This window comes from Octopus sinensis, linkage group LG1 (genome assembly GCF_006345805.1).
Source record: "Octopus sinensis linkage group LG1, ASM634580v1, whole genome shotgun sequence".
Classification (NCBI taxonomy): Eukaryota; Metazoa; Mollusca; class Cephalopoda; order Octopoda; family Octopodidae; genus Octopus; species Octopus sinensis.
Window position 1 is genome coordinate 157,860,380 of NC_042997.1, and position 18,829 is coordinate 157,879,208.

General features: G+C 35.1%; 1 protein-coding gene across 1 annotated transcript in view; it reads right to left on the reverse strand.

Moving 5' to 3' along the window:
- The window catches only part of LOC115219340 (dopamine beta-hydroxylase), a 55,931-nt gene extending 52,934 nt beyond the window's left edge, over positions 1–2,997 (reverse strand). The window contains exon 1 of the mRNA XM_029789504.2: positions 2,370–2,997. The gene's annotated coding sequence lies outside the window, so the exon portion shown is untranslated. The remainder of the gene's footprint in view (positions 1–2,369) is intronic.
- Between the last annotated feature and the right edge of the window lie 15,832 nt (positions 2,998–18,829).

An 18,829-nucleotide genomic window follows, 5' to 3' on the forward strand; every position in this document is an offset into this window, starting at 1 on the left:
GTCTATCTATCTATCTATCTATCTATCTATCTATCTATCTATCTATCTATCTATCTATCTATCTATCTATCTATCTATCTATCTATCTATCTATCTATCTGTTTGTCTATCTATATACAAGTTGTGCCAAAATTCTCGCACCAAATAGGTTCAATACAGTCCGGATTTGTCAGACATGCTTCACCTTTTCTAAAATTGAATACAACAAATAAAACAAATGAGGAATACACGCGTACTTGTACATGGTGAACAAAATGAATACTAATAATAGCATGATATAAATAAAATGTAAAATGTTTTAGTGCGTAACTTTTAGCCGACGCTGTATATGTATGTGTGTGCTTGTGTGTTTGTGTGTGTGTGCAGACATTCATCCACCAAGCCATCAGTCCATCCATCCATCCATCCATATTTATAGCAGAATGTATGCAGTGAAAGAGTGAAACGGTAAACAACAAAGAATCATAAGTGAAGTTCATAGTTAAGTTTTCAACAGCTTCGTTGTCAACATCTACAAAAATGGGATTTGCTCCACTATATCGTTTGGTCTTGTATCTCCTCCGCTGAAGCTCTCTCGGCTTATTCGTATCTTGTCCTTTCGGTAATCATATTGTTTTTCCCAGGTTTTGCACAACCTTTCTTTCCTAGGACTTTTCTTCCTCGTGCGTCGGTTTTTAAGGATTTCTTCACTGTCAATGTTCTTTTTGCAGCCAGCAATTTGCAATTGCTTACGAGAAACACGAAGTATATTAAAGTATTGCGCGTACCCACCCTCAAGACAAAACGAATGATAAGCATCTTTAAAAACATACTGTTTAAAACATATTGATAAACAGATAATGCCATTAATTTATTAGAGGTATTTGAACCCAGAATGTAAAAGTTAGAATATACAGAGTGAAAATCTTTTCCCGGAATACTAATTATTCTGACAATTTGCTGGCTTTTTAAAAATTGTTTCTAATATAGGCACTAGTATTGAAATTTGGTGGGCGGGATTAGATGCTTACACCAAATACCATACTTAATTAGTATTTCATTTCCTCGACCCCAGAAGGATAAAAAGCAAAGCTGACTTCGTTTTACAAATTCTACCATTTCACCAATCTTAAAATAAACTCTGTTTATTTTAGCAGAAGGCCAGCAAGTTTGAGGAAAGGGTACAAGTTGCTCACCAGCACTTGGCTGGTACTTATTTTATCAATCCCGAAAGGATGAACGGCCAACTTGACTTCTGAGGGAAGTTGACTCAAAATATTAAGAGCCGGAAGAAATGCTGCTGAGCATTTTGTCCGTCGTGCTAAAGATTCTATCAGCTCACCACCTAATGAGAATAATAAAAATAACAGTAGAAAGAACAGTAGTAACATGGTTTAGCACCTTTTCTTGTAGTTCAGCTTTGGGACGTTTCGTGTTTTACTAAACAATTCCGCTTTTTATACTTCCGCTTCAGTTTTATAAACATATACAATAACTACAAGTAGACAAGATGCTAACTTTAGAGTAAAATAATTTTGAGTAAATTAAGTCAGATATCACTAAAAGTTATACGACATCACTGGAAATTTTAGAGTAAGACATGCACAATGTGAAGGCTTCCAAGCGAAGAAGTTGTCAACTATATAACGCTGGTTCATTTTGTTGAACGCTTCATGATTAAAAAATGACATAGCCGTACAATGGCCTAGATATCACAGATTATTAAAAACACTCGCGCAGAAAGAAAATTATGGTTGGGATCTCATTGAAAAGTAATCACTCAAGAGATGTGGGTAAAGTCTGATTTAAGTGTTAAAAAAACTAAAAAATAAAAGCAATAAATGAACATATAAAGAATTACAAATGTGAATAATATTTGAAAGGGTATTTTTTGCGGAAGGTTGCGCCTAGAACTCGGTAAACTTTTGGTCTATCCTATTCGTGGCGTAGCTATCACATGGATTGATCCAGGAAAACTAAAGACAAATTCTTAAAAGATTGTAGGGTAATGTACTAGATCGTTGTCCTTTTATCGAGGAAAGTTTGGCTGCTATTTCTAACAGGCTGAGCGACAATAGGAATAATGCTACTATTGTAGATGGGAGTAATGTGAAAGGGAATAAGAAGTAAAAGTGGAAAAAACAACAATTTTGGGAGTCAAACACACGAAAAAATAATCGAATAAATTTAGTGAAATATAAACCAAATTTCTCTCAATTTCCTCACCGGCCCCCCAAAATAAGGCACGTTGAATAATGTGTTCCTAAAAATAATACGATGGTCCAAGGGGGAATACTTTTAGGCATAAACATACTCGATGAAGAAAAACGACATCATAAAATCAACAATAGCGACAAGAATGCATAAAATTAACAGGAAATATAACTCACTTCAGATTCTAGTTCTGCCTTTTGTTTTCTTTTTCTCCTTTAGTTGTATTTTGTTTTGTTTCTTGCCAAAGAATATTTCCCCCCCTCTCTATGGATTACCTTCTTAGAATGTCCCAACTAAAATTAAGTTGGAGTTTTGTTCTGCTTCTCATAGGAATATGTCGTCTGCCGCGCTTAAGTTTCTATCGTCTGCTTCTGGTGCGCTTTTGTCGTCTGCTAAGCAGTATTCGACAACTCCCATCAGCAGCTGATACCGAAGAAGTTATTGGATGTTTTCTATCCATTATTTATGTGTATGTATGATTGACTTGTATGTGTGGGAGTGTGTGCGCGTGCATGTGTTTGGTTACGTTAAGCTCTAGGTGTTATTGTCTATTTCACATATGTTTATATATGTGTATATAAAAAAAAACTACGTGTTATTATATTTTAACAATGCTTCGAGTTCGTGTTGGTGTTGACTTGTTGGGTTGTATTGATGCAAGTAAGAACCAACATTTCAATATATATAGCTGTCGGTGTAGCTGTACAATCTTCTCTTTCACTTTCTCTCCTCTTCTCTGTATATGCGCGTGTGGTCGTATCTTGTAACTAAGTATATATGAGCAGAACTATTCTGCTTGTGAATGTGTAATTGCGTCTCTCAGTCTATGAATATATATGAATGAGACGGTGTGTTTGTGAGTTGTATATTTTATTGTGGGATTGTTTATACGACAGACATACTTTCGACATCCCTCCTTTTTCTCTCAGACTTTCACCATCCACCTTATAATAATATTTAATTTATCAATATCTCTCTCACATTGATTTTTAGGGGCTTGTTCATGTATGTGTATTCTGACATGCATTATATATGTGTGTGTGTGTGTGTGTTTGCATGTGTGTGTGCTTGCGCGCGCGTGTGTGTGTGTGTGTTTGTGTGTGTGTGTTTGTATGTGTATTTGTGTTTGCGCGCGTGTGTGTGTATGTATGTGTGTCTGTGTTCTCGCAAATACACATGCACATAACAATTATAGTTGGACGGAAACAGAGAGAAAGATAGAGAGAGAGAGAGAGAGAGAGAGAATGGGGAGAGAGGGAGAGAGGCAGAAAGGGTAAGAGAGAGAGGGATAGAAGTGAAAGCGAGAAGTAATGGAAGAATGTGAAAGCCATAGTAAATATAAAACGATAAAGTGTGAGGGTTAGAGGAGAAAATGTTGAAGGAGGACAAAGAAAGGAGGAGGAGAAAAAGCAATGAAATAAAAGACGAAATACAGGCAAGTTATATAGAGAAGATAAGGAGAGAAGGTTGCTGAAAGTGAAAGAAAGTGAAAAGAAATAGACGGGAAGAAATTTCAGAAGGGAATGAATGAGAAATAAGAGAAGGTGAAAAGAAAATACAAAAAAATATTTATAAGATAGAAAAAGCAGCAAAGTTAGAGGAAATATAAAAAAAGTAGAAGTGACAAAGCAACGGATGGCTAGATATAGAATACACACACATACACACACGCACATACACACACACACACACACACACACACACGCACATGTACAACGCATACGCACAAGCACGTGTATGTGTATAATATTAATACGTATTCTGTCACATATCCCATCTATCTATCTATCTATCTAACTATCTATCTATCTATCTATCTATCTATCCATCCATCCATCCATCCAAGTCCCATCCATCCATCCATCCATCCATCCATCCATCCATCCATCCATCCATCCATCTATCTATCTATCTATCTATCTATCTATCTATCTATCTATCTATCTATCTATCTATCTATCTATCTTTCTATCTATCAATACATACATACATACATACATACATACATACATACATAATAGAAAAAGAAGTTTCTAAATAAGAAGGAAGAAAGGCAATTACTTGTGAATAGAAAAATATCTTCATTCACTGCAGTAACAACAACAACAACAACATCCATCGACAACAATCTGACATGATAAAAGAAACACAAAGAAGGTGAATTAGAAATGCAATAAAATGGAAGAACAAAGAAGAAGGAATGGAAAAGAAAGTGAACGAACAGAAAGTTCGAAAGAAAGATTAAACAATGCTACTGATATCCCAAGATTACAACATTAATTATTGCGCAGTCACAAGGAATGTTTTCTACTTTTACAACTACGCATTATGTGTGCTTCTCATCGTATTTCCTTGGGTGAATACAAATATTGTCTTTGTTTAGGTTATTATTCATTTCTACTATAGGCACAAGAGCTGAAATTTTGGAGGATTACGTCGATGATGTCGACCCTATTGCTCAACAGCCACTTATTTTATTGACCCCAAATCCAGCAAAAGATGTTTAGCCAATACATTTTGGGTAATGTTTCGTTTGTTTGATTGTCAAAGGAAACAGCAGCGAGTATCAAGGGCATATTTGTTGAACTGGTTGATTCCTGAGATATTAAGCAGGGACCAATCCTCAACTTGCAGTTTCTAGAATTATAACTACTGAAATCATGTATTTTGTGTGTTGAGATCGTGTCTAAATTTACCCGAGAAGTTTGTGAAATCAATTGTCATGATATTGAATCCATATCAGCAATTCTAACTGAAAGCAAAATTCATTACCATGATGTTTAGGTCAGTTTGCAGGATGGCACAAAAATGTATGAACATTTAAAAAAAAATTCGGATAGCATATCAAAATGGATTTTTCCGACTGATTTCTTATATTACAAATTCCTCAATGGAATGTAATTTTCAAAGAGATCAAATCACACACACACAGACACAGACACACACACGCACACACACACACACACACACACACGCACACACATACACACACACACAAATATTTTAATTGTATATGGTAAATACTTTTCAGTTTTTTATTTCTTTATTGCACACAAGGAGCTGAACATAGAGGGAACAAGCAAGGACAGACAAAGGGATTAAGTCGATTGCATTGACCCCAGTATGTAACTGGTACTTAACTTATCGACTCCGAAATCATGAAAGGTAAAGCCGACCTCGGCATAATTTGAACTTAGAACGTAAAGACAGACGAAATATCTATTTCTTTACTATCCACAAGGGGCTAAACACAGAGAGGACAAACAAGGACAGACAAACGGATTAAGTTGATTATATCGACACCAGTGCGTAACTGGTACTTATTTAATCGACAATTTGACCTCGGCGGAATTTGAACTCAGAACGTAGCGGCAGACGAAATACGGCTAAGCATGTCGCCCAGTATGCTAAAGATTCTGCCAGCTCGCTGCCTTTAAATACTTTTCAGTTTCGTTAGATTCAATACATTGTTCATATAGAGTTGATTAATGGAAAAACGAACAAGTATTTAAAAAATGTATATTTTTTTTATTGTAAGATGTTGAAAATATGTAAATTTATTATTCAGTTTTAATTATATTGTTATTCATTGAAAAGTGAAAGAAATTTGAATATGATGATTACTTAATGAACTTTATATATACACTTTATATAATTTATGCACAATTTTATAAACTTATTACACAGCACTCATAAAATAAATATTCACTCTTACTTTTGTATTTTCCCCATAAAAAATACCCCGTACATATAATACAACCTTTACTTAAATTGCATATATCTGCTACGTAAATAGGCTTGAATATTTCACGGAATTGCAGTTATGCGCATGCGTTAAGTGATAGGTGATATTAAAAAAAATTATTTCAATTTAAAAAAATATATATACTTTTCACTATCCACCACCTCCATCTCCATCACTACTGCAACCACTGTCACTACCACTATCATCATCTCTCTCTCCTTTTTATCTCCCCTCTCTTTCCATCCTTTCTCTCCCCACTTTCTCTCCCCCTCTCTCTCTCCCATCTCTCTCTGTGTGCCTCTCTTTAACCTCACCATCAGAACATCACCCCATCTGCTAAAATTATATTTTAAACTCTCCTCCTCTATTATCAACTAACTTTTTAAACTTCATAATAAATATAATGTTCCCCTTACCTCACGTCATGGACGCTTCTCTCTCCCTCTTTTCTGTCTTCCTCTTTCTGTCTCATTCTTCACCTTATCCTCTTTTTCTCTCTTCTTTTCTTTCTCACTCTTTTTCTCTAATCACGTGGAAGCTTTACCGAAGGCCTAAGTAACACAATGACAAGCGAAATTATTATAAGATATGCAGTTGCCTATTTAAAATGATGGCTACTGCTCTTAAGTTATATCATATCATGTACCCAGGCCAATTCCCCATTTTTTTAGGAGGCAGTAACCACAGGAAGACACAAACCAGACATTCCATTCATTTTCCAGCTCAAAGGGGCGAGCCCCGTTCTATGTTCGGGTCAAGGCATAGAACGCAACTCTCAATATCAGCAGCGGGTCCCGACAGCATATCCTGGTTTCCCCTACTCTTAAGTATCTCCTAGGAAATACAAAAATAAGTAATATATTGTGTGGTTAGAAGCTTACCTCCCAACGCAATGCTCCGAGTTCAGTCTCTGTGCGTGGTAACTTGGTCGAATGTCTTCTACTTCAGCCTCGGACCGACCGAAGCCATGTGAGTGGATTTGGTAGACGGAAATAGAAAGAAGCCCCCGATATATATATATATATACATGTATGTGTGTGTGTTTGTCATAAAGTACTAGGTTTTAAAAAAATGTTGTCCTGGAGTCGTTTGTTCGACAAAACTCTTCAAGGCAGTATCCCAGCATGGCCGCAGTCAAATGACAGAAAGAAGTAAAAGATAAAAGATGAATCAACATTGAAAGGCATATTGAAGAATAAGTGAGTCAACATACGAAGGTTGGCTGAAAAGTTGAATGGCTGACCAAGATATTATCATGCAATGTGACCAAATGAGGTTTATTTTTCAACGGAGTCTCCACTGCGGTCCTCATATTTCTTCTTCCGGGGTTTTTTAATCCTATTGGTGAAGAAGCTTTCATGCTCTTGGTCAAAATAGTCATGAAGAGCAGATATGATGTCACTATCACTGCGATACTGTTTCCCAGCCAAGGGGAACAAATGATAGTCAGATGGGGCTTAATCGGAATAACAGGGTCAGAGATCAACCAGTTCAGTCACAGCAGCCATTGCAACCAAGAAATTGGGTGCTGGAGCATGAGCATTGTCTTGATGAAATAAGACCCCTTTCGTCCGTTTTGCTGGCTGTTTAGTCTTGGTAGCCTTTAGCCTCAACAATTTTACATAGTACTCCCCACTGACCAATACGAAAATAACATTTTCATATCAGTCATTCGCTTGAAAATGTTTATCACTTTAGTATTAACAGAGAAAGCTTCCACAGTGTGTAACAGCATGAGATTAGAATGTCTCTTCTCGTCACAGTTTGTATTTAAATAATTCAAACTATTGAAAAGGGAGTCCTACGATTGCTTTTGTTACCGGAAGCGTAGCATAAATTATCGGCAACTAAATTATACACAACTGGAACGACAAGATAAATATAATTTATTTTGACACAATTGAAGATGGATTTCAAGTAATTTCTTAGTAGTGTGTAGGATGAGTAACCGTCAATTCTGTCTAAAGTTTGGTATCTTCTTCAAAAGAATACACGTTGCGGAGAGTATTTAGATGTTGGTCTTTATACCTGTTACTTAGGCAGCACTTGACTTCCAGTTTAGTGGCACAATTAGACTATGCAGCAACGTTAGAATTTTCTCGGGTTTTGTAGTTTCTTTTAAATCACTTGAACAAATGTATTCAGAAATGTGGAATAAAATTTTTCACGTGATAGAAATCCTTCAAACTATGATTGCCTTGAATTCTTTATCTTTCCTTAACTAATTAAATCTCTTCAGTATACATCAATGATTGTACATGTAATGCATTATAGAAGAACAGTTTAATTTTCCCCCATATAGGACCTGAGCCATGTAGGGAACATCTGGTCTTTCATTCATAAGAAAGAAATAGTCTGTTGCTACTCATTGAACAGTTCAAGGAAGTTTCGTCTCTTTAAATTTGATACTTATGTAACATGTGAGAATAATAACGAAAGAAAAACAATGTTAAACTTAGTCGAATGGCTATATCTCGGCCGTACAACACTTGTAAATTTCAGGACAATGTTAAAATACAACCAAATTTCAATGACTTTATTAATTTTTAATGAAAATTGTATTGTTTTTAAAAAATCAATTTCAGATTAAAAGTGTTAACGTATTGATATGTTGTTTAATTCATTATTTATTAGTTTTAAAAAAAATGTTAATTTTAGTCGTTGCACATTGGTGACTGCACTAAGCCGGATATTTTTACATAGTGATTTTGTAATAGGAAAATCAGCGACAGAAAAGAACATGCGCTAGTAACTTGTATTCTATAAGATTATATTTTTGAAATTAAGCTAAAAGGGCACTTGACATGAAGAAAAAAAAAGACCAGGTCTTAAGCAAACGGATTCAACTCTCTGTGTATTTATGTTGGATAATGTGACCAGAGGTACACGATATCCGAAAACTCCAGAAATTAGTAAAGATGATCATATCTCTAAATTTCATTCGATAATAAGAATGTGGCTGTTTCATACATAAACATACTAATGGATTAAAACTAAAAAGCCTCTTGCTATAATGTAGCTACGGGCTGACATTCCCTGCGTTACGTGTATTTAAGACCCAAATTTTTTCATTGCTACTAGCGAACATTTTCGATATACTCAAAATATTTTTCTCCTACTCACTTCTCTTGCTAGTTTATGCTGAAGATTACGTCCCTATTTCTTATTTCTTTATTGCCCACTAGGGGCTAAAGATAGAGGGGACAAACAAGGAGAGATGAAGAGATTAAGTCGATTACACCGACCCTAGTGCGTAACTGATACTTAATTTATCGACCCCGAAAGGATGAAAGGTAAAGTCGACATCGGCGGAATTTGAACTCAGAACGTAACGGCAGACGAAATCCCACTAAGCATTTCGCCCGGCGTGCTAACGTTTCTGCCAGCACTCTGCCCTATTTTACGTCCCTATTTCTTTAAACAATATCAATATACTATTCCAAAAGACTTATTCAATACACTTATTTAGCGTTCAAAATTTCACTGTTAGCCTAAAATATTATGATAACCTGCACATCTACTTTTCATAAGACCGTGTTTCATATTCTTAGATTGTCCTCATTAAGTTAGTAAGCTTTAAACAGACGACCACATAAACGTTTGTCTTCTTTAGAAAATATAATTATACTCTGAAATTCAGGTTTTCAAACTGTTCAAGAAACATTTATTAATGGTATATAAACAGGCAGCGAGCTGGCAGAAACGTTAGCACGTCGGACGAATTGCGTAGCCGTATTTCGTCTGCCGTTACGTTCTGAGTTCAAATTCCGCCGCGGTCGACTTTTCCTTTCATCCTTTCGGGGTCGATTAATTAAGTACCAGTTACGCACTGGGGTCGATGTAATCGACTTAATACCTATGTCTGTCCTTGTTTGTCCCCTCTGTGTTTAGCCCCTTGTGGGTAATAAAGAAATAGGTATTACTTAAGTATTTTTATTTATTTTTGGCTTTCACTGTACACCCATCTTTGTGAATTTTTTTGCTACTGTACTGGAAATTCTCTACCCATGGAGTGTGCAGTGCCTTGTAGCACTATTTTCTCTGTGTAATATACATTGCTTAAAGCTTGAGATTTTGGTTATACATTTGTCTGCAGCATTTTGTGATCAATCCCAGGCAGCTGTTACTTGTTACTATAGGAAATGCTTCTGCTTTTAGTCCCCAGAACTTGCTTACCGCTATTTCTAAGTTTTTATATGTCGATAGTTTCTTCTTCATTTTATTTTCCGAGATATATTATCATCCGATAAGACTGATACACCAATCAGGAAACTCCATTTCCTGATGGTCCTTGAGAACGATATCCGGTCGATTTATCTTGATCTCTTTCTTCCAGAGTATAGTCACTTTTGTTCTGTAAGATCATTATTCTGTTGTATGTTTATACTGATGTATGTTTATTCTGACGTATGTTTATATCACGTTTCTGTTGGCACTTCATGATGTTGCCATAATTTCTAGTGTAAGAATGCTATCATACCTGCATAAGTGAAGTTTTAGCATCAGTAATATATATATATATATATATATATATATATATATATATATATATATATTATATATATATATATAATATATATATATATATATATATATAATATATATATATATGTATATATACATATATATATTCTTTTACTTTTGTATTCTTTTACTTGTTTCATTCAGCTGAGAATGGCCATGCTGGAGCACCGTTTTTAGTCGAATAAATCGACTCCATTACTTATTCTTTGTGAGCCTAATACTTATTCTATCAGTCTCTTTTGCCGAAACGCTAAGTTACGGGTGCGTAAACACACAAATATCGGTTGTCAAGCGATGATGGTGGGGAGACAAACACAGACACCCAAATACATACATACATGCATTATCTATCTATCTATCTATCTATCTATCTATCTACCTATCTATCTATCTATCTATCTATCTTCTATCTATCTATCTATCTATCTATCTATCTATCTATCTATCTATCTATCTATCTATCTATCTATCTATATGTATATATATATATATATATATATATATATATTATATATATATATATATATATATATATATATATATATATATATAATATATATATATATATATATATCCACTCACAATGCTATAGTAGGAGGCACTTTCCGAAGGTGGCACGCAGTGGGACTGACCCCGCAACTGTGTGGTTGAGAGGCAATCTTCTTACCACACAGATACTCCTGCGCCTATATATACATACGTTTGATACACGTACGATGGGATCTCAGATATATAATCTAGTGAGTGGAGAACTGTCCTCTATTTGTAGCAGCCGGACCAAAGGTAATTCACTCTCAAGACCTCAACTGCGGATCATGTGAATGAAGTCACCTCAAAATCCATCAATAACTCTAAAAAACAACAACCGAAAACCATAATTCTCAACTTCATGGGACAGCTACAACGATATATGTTTAATGTAGCCGTTGGTTATGGCCTATCAGAATGATACCATTGGTTTCGCGCTTATAATGTTCTTAGCAACACCGGAAACGCATCAGATCCACTGGCCGGAGGCACATAACGTCTTTACAATTGAAGGAAAGAATATAGTCAAGTTCAGCCAAGGTTGTAAAAAAAAAAAATCTTCGAAGCAAAACCCTTTCTAGGTGAGACGGAGTTAACTCCCTTTGACAGTTCTAGGTCTGTCCAAAAGAGGGCTGTTTATGTTCGATTTCCGTAATATATGTATGTGTGTGTGTGTGTGTGTGTATGCATACGTGTGTGTATTTATATGCATACATACGACAGACAGACAGACACAGACACACGCAAGGAGAAATGCATTAAGTGCAAATAATTACGCGAATATTTGTACATATTTACTCACACTCATTGTAAACACATCCCAGTTTTCAATTGAACACCTACATAAAATGATTATTTCTGTGCATCATTCCAGTTATTCTAAATAAAGAATATACATGTTTAAACTTATTTCTTTGTGATTCTCTTTGTGCAGGACTAAAATTTGCACAACGCTTATGACTTGAAATAGAATTTATTAATCTAAGATAATTTGAAGTACAAATAGTTTGTAGATAGCTGGTGGGTATTCGTTAATCTCATTTTAAAATGTATTTAGGTACAATTCAACTTCATTGAAGTATATCAATGAAGCTTTTGATGCAATTTTTCTCGTCTCTATCATTATGTTTCGCGTTTATTTTGAGAAGATATACAATTGAGAATAATGCCAGAAAACAAAAATTAACATGTATCATGCATATATTGAAATCATCGTGTCTGTGTGGTGATAAATTTGATTCCCATCCATATGGTTCCAGGTTGAGTCCCATTGTTAGGCATTTTGGGCAAGTGTCTTTAACTATAGACTCGGGTCGATCAAAGCCTTGTGAGTGGATTCCGTAGGCGAAGACTGAAAGAAGCCTGTCGTATATATATATATACACGTAAGTCGTCTAAGAAACCATAAGTCAGGGCAAAGATGCACTTGTATACCTGTCAGTAGAGTAGGTAAATTACCTGAAATGAATAGTATTAAATATCCATCACGGCTGATCTTACAAATCGGTTTAGCGTAAATAATACAATGGAGTGTTAGGTAACAATCCGTTAATATAATTTTTCGCTCATCAGAGTTAGCCGACATGGAAGGAAATATCGGCTAGCTCTGATGAGTGTAAAGTTTTATAATCGGATTGTTACCTAACACTCCATTGTATTCTTTACGCGAAACCGATTGGTAAGATCAGCCCTGGTTGATATGTAATACTATATATGACACAGAATATATATATATATATATATATATATGTATATATATATATACATACACAGGTGGAGGTAATAAAATGTAACTGCAAACGTTCTCTGTGGGACAAACCCGTTGTAATTCAGGCTCTCGCCGCTAGAAGCCACTGGATGTGACCCTCAGACATCAGTATGCCGACTGGCATCGTCGAGTGAAGTCGTACTGCTACGTGGTGCATCTTTGTTTTACAGTGCTTCTCCCTTGATCGTTGATTTTTGTGATGGCTGAAACGAAGGAACTATGTACTTCCGTGAAATTCTGTTTTCTGCCGGGAAGAACGGCGGCTGAAACAGTTGTCATGCTTCAGACAGATTACAAGGAAGCTGTGCCATGAGCAAAATACAAATATACGAGTGGTTTTTCACACTTTAGGACTGGTCACTTGTTGCTTGAGGACCAACGAAAGAAAACAGCATGAAGAGTCATGAACTGATCTTGGAAGACTGTCACTGAACAATTGACGAACATGTTGATATGGCTAGTGTGTTCTGGAGCTGCTGCCAAAGAATTTTGAGTGAGGAATTGTGAATGAAAAGAGTTGCAACAAAATCTATGCCTTGCTTGTTCACGGAAGGTCAAAATCAGAGATGACTGAATGCGTGTCGTGAACTGAAAGGACAGTTGGAAATGGATCCTGCTTCTTAACCACACAACCATGAGCCTACTCATAAAGACATTCAATCGCACTATATACATTATATATATATATATTATATATACTATATACATTATATATATATATATTATATATATAGAGAGAGAGGGGGATATAAATGGAGCAAAAATGCCGGAGAATCTGTATACACCACGTAGCAAAATTATGAAGTGAAAATATGTAGAAACCATATAAAAAGGAAAGAGAAATGCCTTCATTTCACACAGTTTTAATATCTTTTTATAAAAAAAATATATATACATATTTTATGGATAGTAAGAGTCTCATAAAATGAAGTGATATACAACCGGTTTACGCTATTTATCTATCTACAACAACCATCAGAACAAAACACCTTAAAAAGAAGAAAAAGAAGAAAAACTTATTTGCTCACCCACGAAACATTCAAATCATTCTTCAAATATCCTTGAATATTTTGTGATGATAGCGGCGATGGTGCTGTGTTCTTATATCTTATGGCAGAGCTGCACAATAAATAAACAAATAAATAAAATTAAAAAATAAAAGGAATTTTAACCTGTTTTGTTGGTAATACTAATTCGGTCGCATGTATGGTGATATTGACCGCGCTCTGACTGAGTCGGCTTAGACATGAAAAAGCATTCGTTCGGAAATGAAGACGTGTAAGAATAGGAAATTGATTTCGAATAGACAGGGAATGAGTGTCTGATAATTTAAATGCTACGGTGTTCAGTGACGTACTTTATAACGTCATGCAGTATTTCAATATATTATACAAATATTTCCTCCTTTTCTTTTTTTTTTTTTGATGGTATGAGATGCGATATGAGGGACATTTGGCAACTCTTTCTAGCTGGTCCGACGACCACAATGAATCTTCTATTTTGGTTCAACATTTTTTTTTCTTTTAGTCAGGAGGGAAGGCTTAATCCGCCAATCTTTTCAGGGACTTCGTTTGAGATAAATAGGAGGAAGTAAATGGTTTTCAAACGGGAGACCTGGCCTAAATGCTTGTTAGTAGGCTATGGCTGGATTTGATCTCAGAACGCAAAGAGCTGGAGCAAATACTGCAAGACATTTAGCCCGACATTCTTACTGTTCCACTGATTCACAGGTTTGGATTAATATGTATTTTTATGTACCAATTTCCGAAAGGAAGTAAGTTGTGGAGTTACTTTCTGCATGCTTGCATTCTTCATGCTTATCTGGGAAGAATAGGAAAAATAGTGCTCTGTGGTTGTTTATTTGTCCGGGTGTTTAGGAGTGGTTTTTATTCAATTCATATAGTTACAGGATTATTAGGCTTAAAGATAATTGCCGCAACAAACGATGCCCCTCGTAGACCTATGAGATGATTCAATTGATTTTTGTTTCGTTATATAAGAAATCTGTTATGATTCGTAGCGCTCTGTTTTGTCTCTTTTATTTGTGGCATGTTGAGCTTATTTTCGAGAGAATGGAGAACCAGTTGGGTATGGTGCATGATGGATCAGTGTGGGTTGCTAGTGGTGTTGTTTAACTCCAGGCCAATGCTGAACCAGTTAACCTATGATCAATGACCACCAGGCAAACTCGTCTTATCTATCGATGTATGTAATGTATCTGTTCTTTTTTTAAGACGGTAGGTTGTATTTTGCGAGAGACTGAGCTGCTATTTTTAGCATGTTGAGTAACTAGTTAGATGGTGCAGGCAAAATTCATCAGCCTTTAAATTCGATTATCACTGACGATATTTCTAAATGCCCTTATGAAAAGAAGAGTTTAAACCTTCAGACTAAAACAGTAATTTAATAGAAATTGTATACGTCCCTAAGAATTTATTAAAAAATCATTAAGTAATCAAGCTTAGATGCATATATCACAGGTTCTTATGCAGATTCCGTTAGGCTCTGGCACTAAAATGTTACGCATTACTGATATAAAGGCTCTTTCATGCTAGTGGTTAAATACCATGATTAAAGTGATTCAGAAACTCTCTCTCTCTCTCTCTCTCTCTCTCTCTCTCTTTATATATATATATATATATATATATATATATATATATATATATATATATATATATAATAAAATATTAGGGAATAAATCCAAACTTACAGGGAAAAATCAGATTTAGGATTGAATCTAATTTTATAGTAAAATATTTTATAGTAAAATATTATAAATTATCTTTTTTTAATAATTTTGATATATATTTAAATAATATAAATTAATTAATCTTATGTATTGGCTTAAGTTTTTCATTGTATGATTTGCCTAATAGTGGTTTTATCTCTAATTTAATATAATATAATATATATATATATAGATATACTGGCTAGGATAAATGACATTGCTGTGGTTATTAAAGCAATGCTCACAAATACCTATGGATGAAATCTGCAGTTTGTGCCTGGGGCATTCATATCTATTAAATTTTCTCTTTTGTAAAATAAAAAAAAAATAAAACGAGATCAATTCATATTCTGTAGCTGATTCTAACGTCAAAGCTAGCCATTAAATTGATAACAAAAAAAAATGAGGAAAAACATAATTGATCCAATCCAGTCTGGTTACAATTGCCAGATGTTAAATTCTCTGGCTAAGGCGACAAAGCAATGTCCCGGCATAACCTCCGTCAAAGCTTATAATTCACTCTGTCGTTACACCGTGTTCTGGCTACATGAGATCATAATGACTATATTCATATAATATCTCAAAATATATTGAGATAGATAAATCCAGAGAAAACACGCTTAGATAGCCAGATGAGCGAAACGTAAAACTCGCAGTTGTGGAAATAAAGTACTTTTTAGTTATAATGTATTTAAAAAATATTCTACATTTAAGTATTGATTTCTGCAATTTATCGTATTTTGGTGAATCAGCAAAATAATATGTGTGTGTGTGTGTGTGTGTGTGTGTGTGTGTGTGTGTGTGTGTGTGTGTGTGTGTGCGCGTGCGTGTGTGTGCGTTTGTGTGTGTGTGTTTATGTTATAATGTGCAGCCAACAATCACTTGTAAATGTCTTCACGTCACTCACCATCCTTTCGCTAATTGTTTTAGGTGCCTCGGTAGCTGCGAGCAGACTTAGATAGTTTCTTGGGGCCATTCACTCTTTCCCTGCGAAAAATCCAGAATGTGATGGCTGAAGAGAGAGAGAGAGAGGAGAGAGAGAGAGAGAGAGGAGAGAGAGAGAGAGAGAGAGAGAGAGTATCGTGTAACAGTTTCCGTTTAACAAATTTAAGTCTATAGTTTTGTTGGAGATTAGAGTGAGGGAAGACATGGTACAATCACAAACCACAGAGAACGACTGCGTAGGAGACTTTTAAAATCCTGTGAGATTTCCCAATTCAAAGAGACCAGGTGCTTGAATACAACAAACCGGACTTAGTTGTGACAGACAAAGTAGACCATATGTGTTGTTAATTGATGTTGCATGCCAGTTTGACACACAGATATTTAAGAAGAGAGGCAAGATGTGTACAATCCTCTTAAATAGGAGATAACCCGATTGTGGAAGATGAAAAATGATTATTTTTGGAGCCGTGGGAACAGTATCAAAAGACATTGAGAAGATAAAGCAATTGACAATAGTGTGTTCAATAGATCTGTTATAAAATGTTTGCTCCGTTGTTACGTCCAGAATTATCAGAGAAGTAGTACATTACTGAAAATAAAATATGGTACCGGAGCAAAAGTATTATGGCAAAGGTTGCAAGTTGGCTACTCAAGCAGGATTCCAGGAGTTCTAACAAAACCTGAGTTAAAATAATAAGTAAATAAATAAATAAAATAATAGATAATAATAATGATAATAATAATAATAATGATAATAATAATAATGATAATAATAATAATAAATAATAATAATAATAATAATAATAATAATAATAATAATTGGAAGTGTTATCATGTACATTGTTTTGTCTTGGTATAAAAGATGGGCTACAGCAAATATTCTGCTCAATACCACAGATTTGCTTGTCAGTTGTTTGACCATAACCAGTTGAGCATGTCCCTTAGTGGCTGACGATATGTGCATCTCTGATCACGAGCAGAAGTAGTGGGGGAGCATCATAGCCATGTGTTGAGAGGGATTCTTTGGGGTTTGAATAGTTCACCTCTGGAAACATGGGTGGTTCTTTCAACATGCTTAAACAACCCTTATTCAGGGACCGTTTGAGCGGGATGGGCTACTCAACCTGAAGAAAATTCTAACTGGGCCCCACCTGCAAGGTCATGTGCTGTTTATCTTGATATGAGATCACCATGTCGCGCACATATGGTTGTGATGCATGTGCCTGGTGTACCTTTATCAGACGGGTAGTCATGATGGGTATATTGGGCTTCGTATATTTTACCCCAGTGTCACTTTGATGGCATGAACTGCTCTCTCACTCAATAATAATAATAATAATTATAATAATAATAATAAATTAATGATATTGATGATGGTGATGATGATAATAATAATAATAATAATAATAATAATAATAATAATAATAATAATATAATAATAATAATAATAATAATAATAATAAAATCTGACATAGAAAGACTATATATACAACGTATAGAAGGTGGTAGAGGCCTTATACAGCTGGAAAACTACTATAAAATAACCACCGTAGGACTGCAAAAATATCTACTTCAGAAGGAAGGAAAACTGATCCAGAAAGCGGCAAAACACGAGCAAAACAAAAAACTGTTCTCAGTATTTAAGGAAGCTGACAAATACAAACAAGAAATCATACCACCTAATAAACATGAAGAAGAAGAAGAAGATGAAGAAACAACAAAAGCTATAAAATAAATGAAATCCAAACTAAAACTAGAACAGCAAAGAACCATGATAAAACGATGGCAAGAAAAGCCCCTTCATGGTAAATACTGGACTAAACTAAACGCAAAAGAAATAGACAAAGAAAAATCCCAGCAATGGTTGAGAAGCTCAGGACTCAAAGCAGAAACAGAGGGATTTTTAATTGCAGCACAAGACCAAAGCCTCCCCACCAGAAATTACCAAAAACATGTAATGAAAAGAAATATTATAAGTAACTGCAGAATATGTGGAGATGGACAAGAAACAATAAATCATATTATCTCTAGCTGCCCAGTCTTGGCTAAGAAGGAATATATTCACAGACATGACAGAGTTGGAACCTACATACATTGGAAGCTATGCCAACATTATGGAATAACAACAGAAAAAAGATGGTATAGGCACACACCAGAAAAGGTCACAGAAAACGAGAAAGCAACCATACTCTGGGATATGCCGATACACACAGATAGAGAAATTAAGGCCAACAGACCAGATATAGTTGTAAGAGATCATGAAGAAAAAAAAATGCTTTCTAATTGATGTATCACTACCGGCTGATGACAACGTGTCTCTAAAAGAAATAGAGAAACTTTCAAAATACAAAGACCTGGAAATAGAGGTAACTAGAATGTGGAATCTGAAAACAGAAAC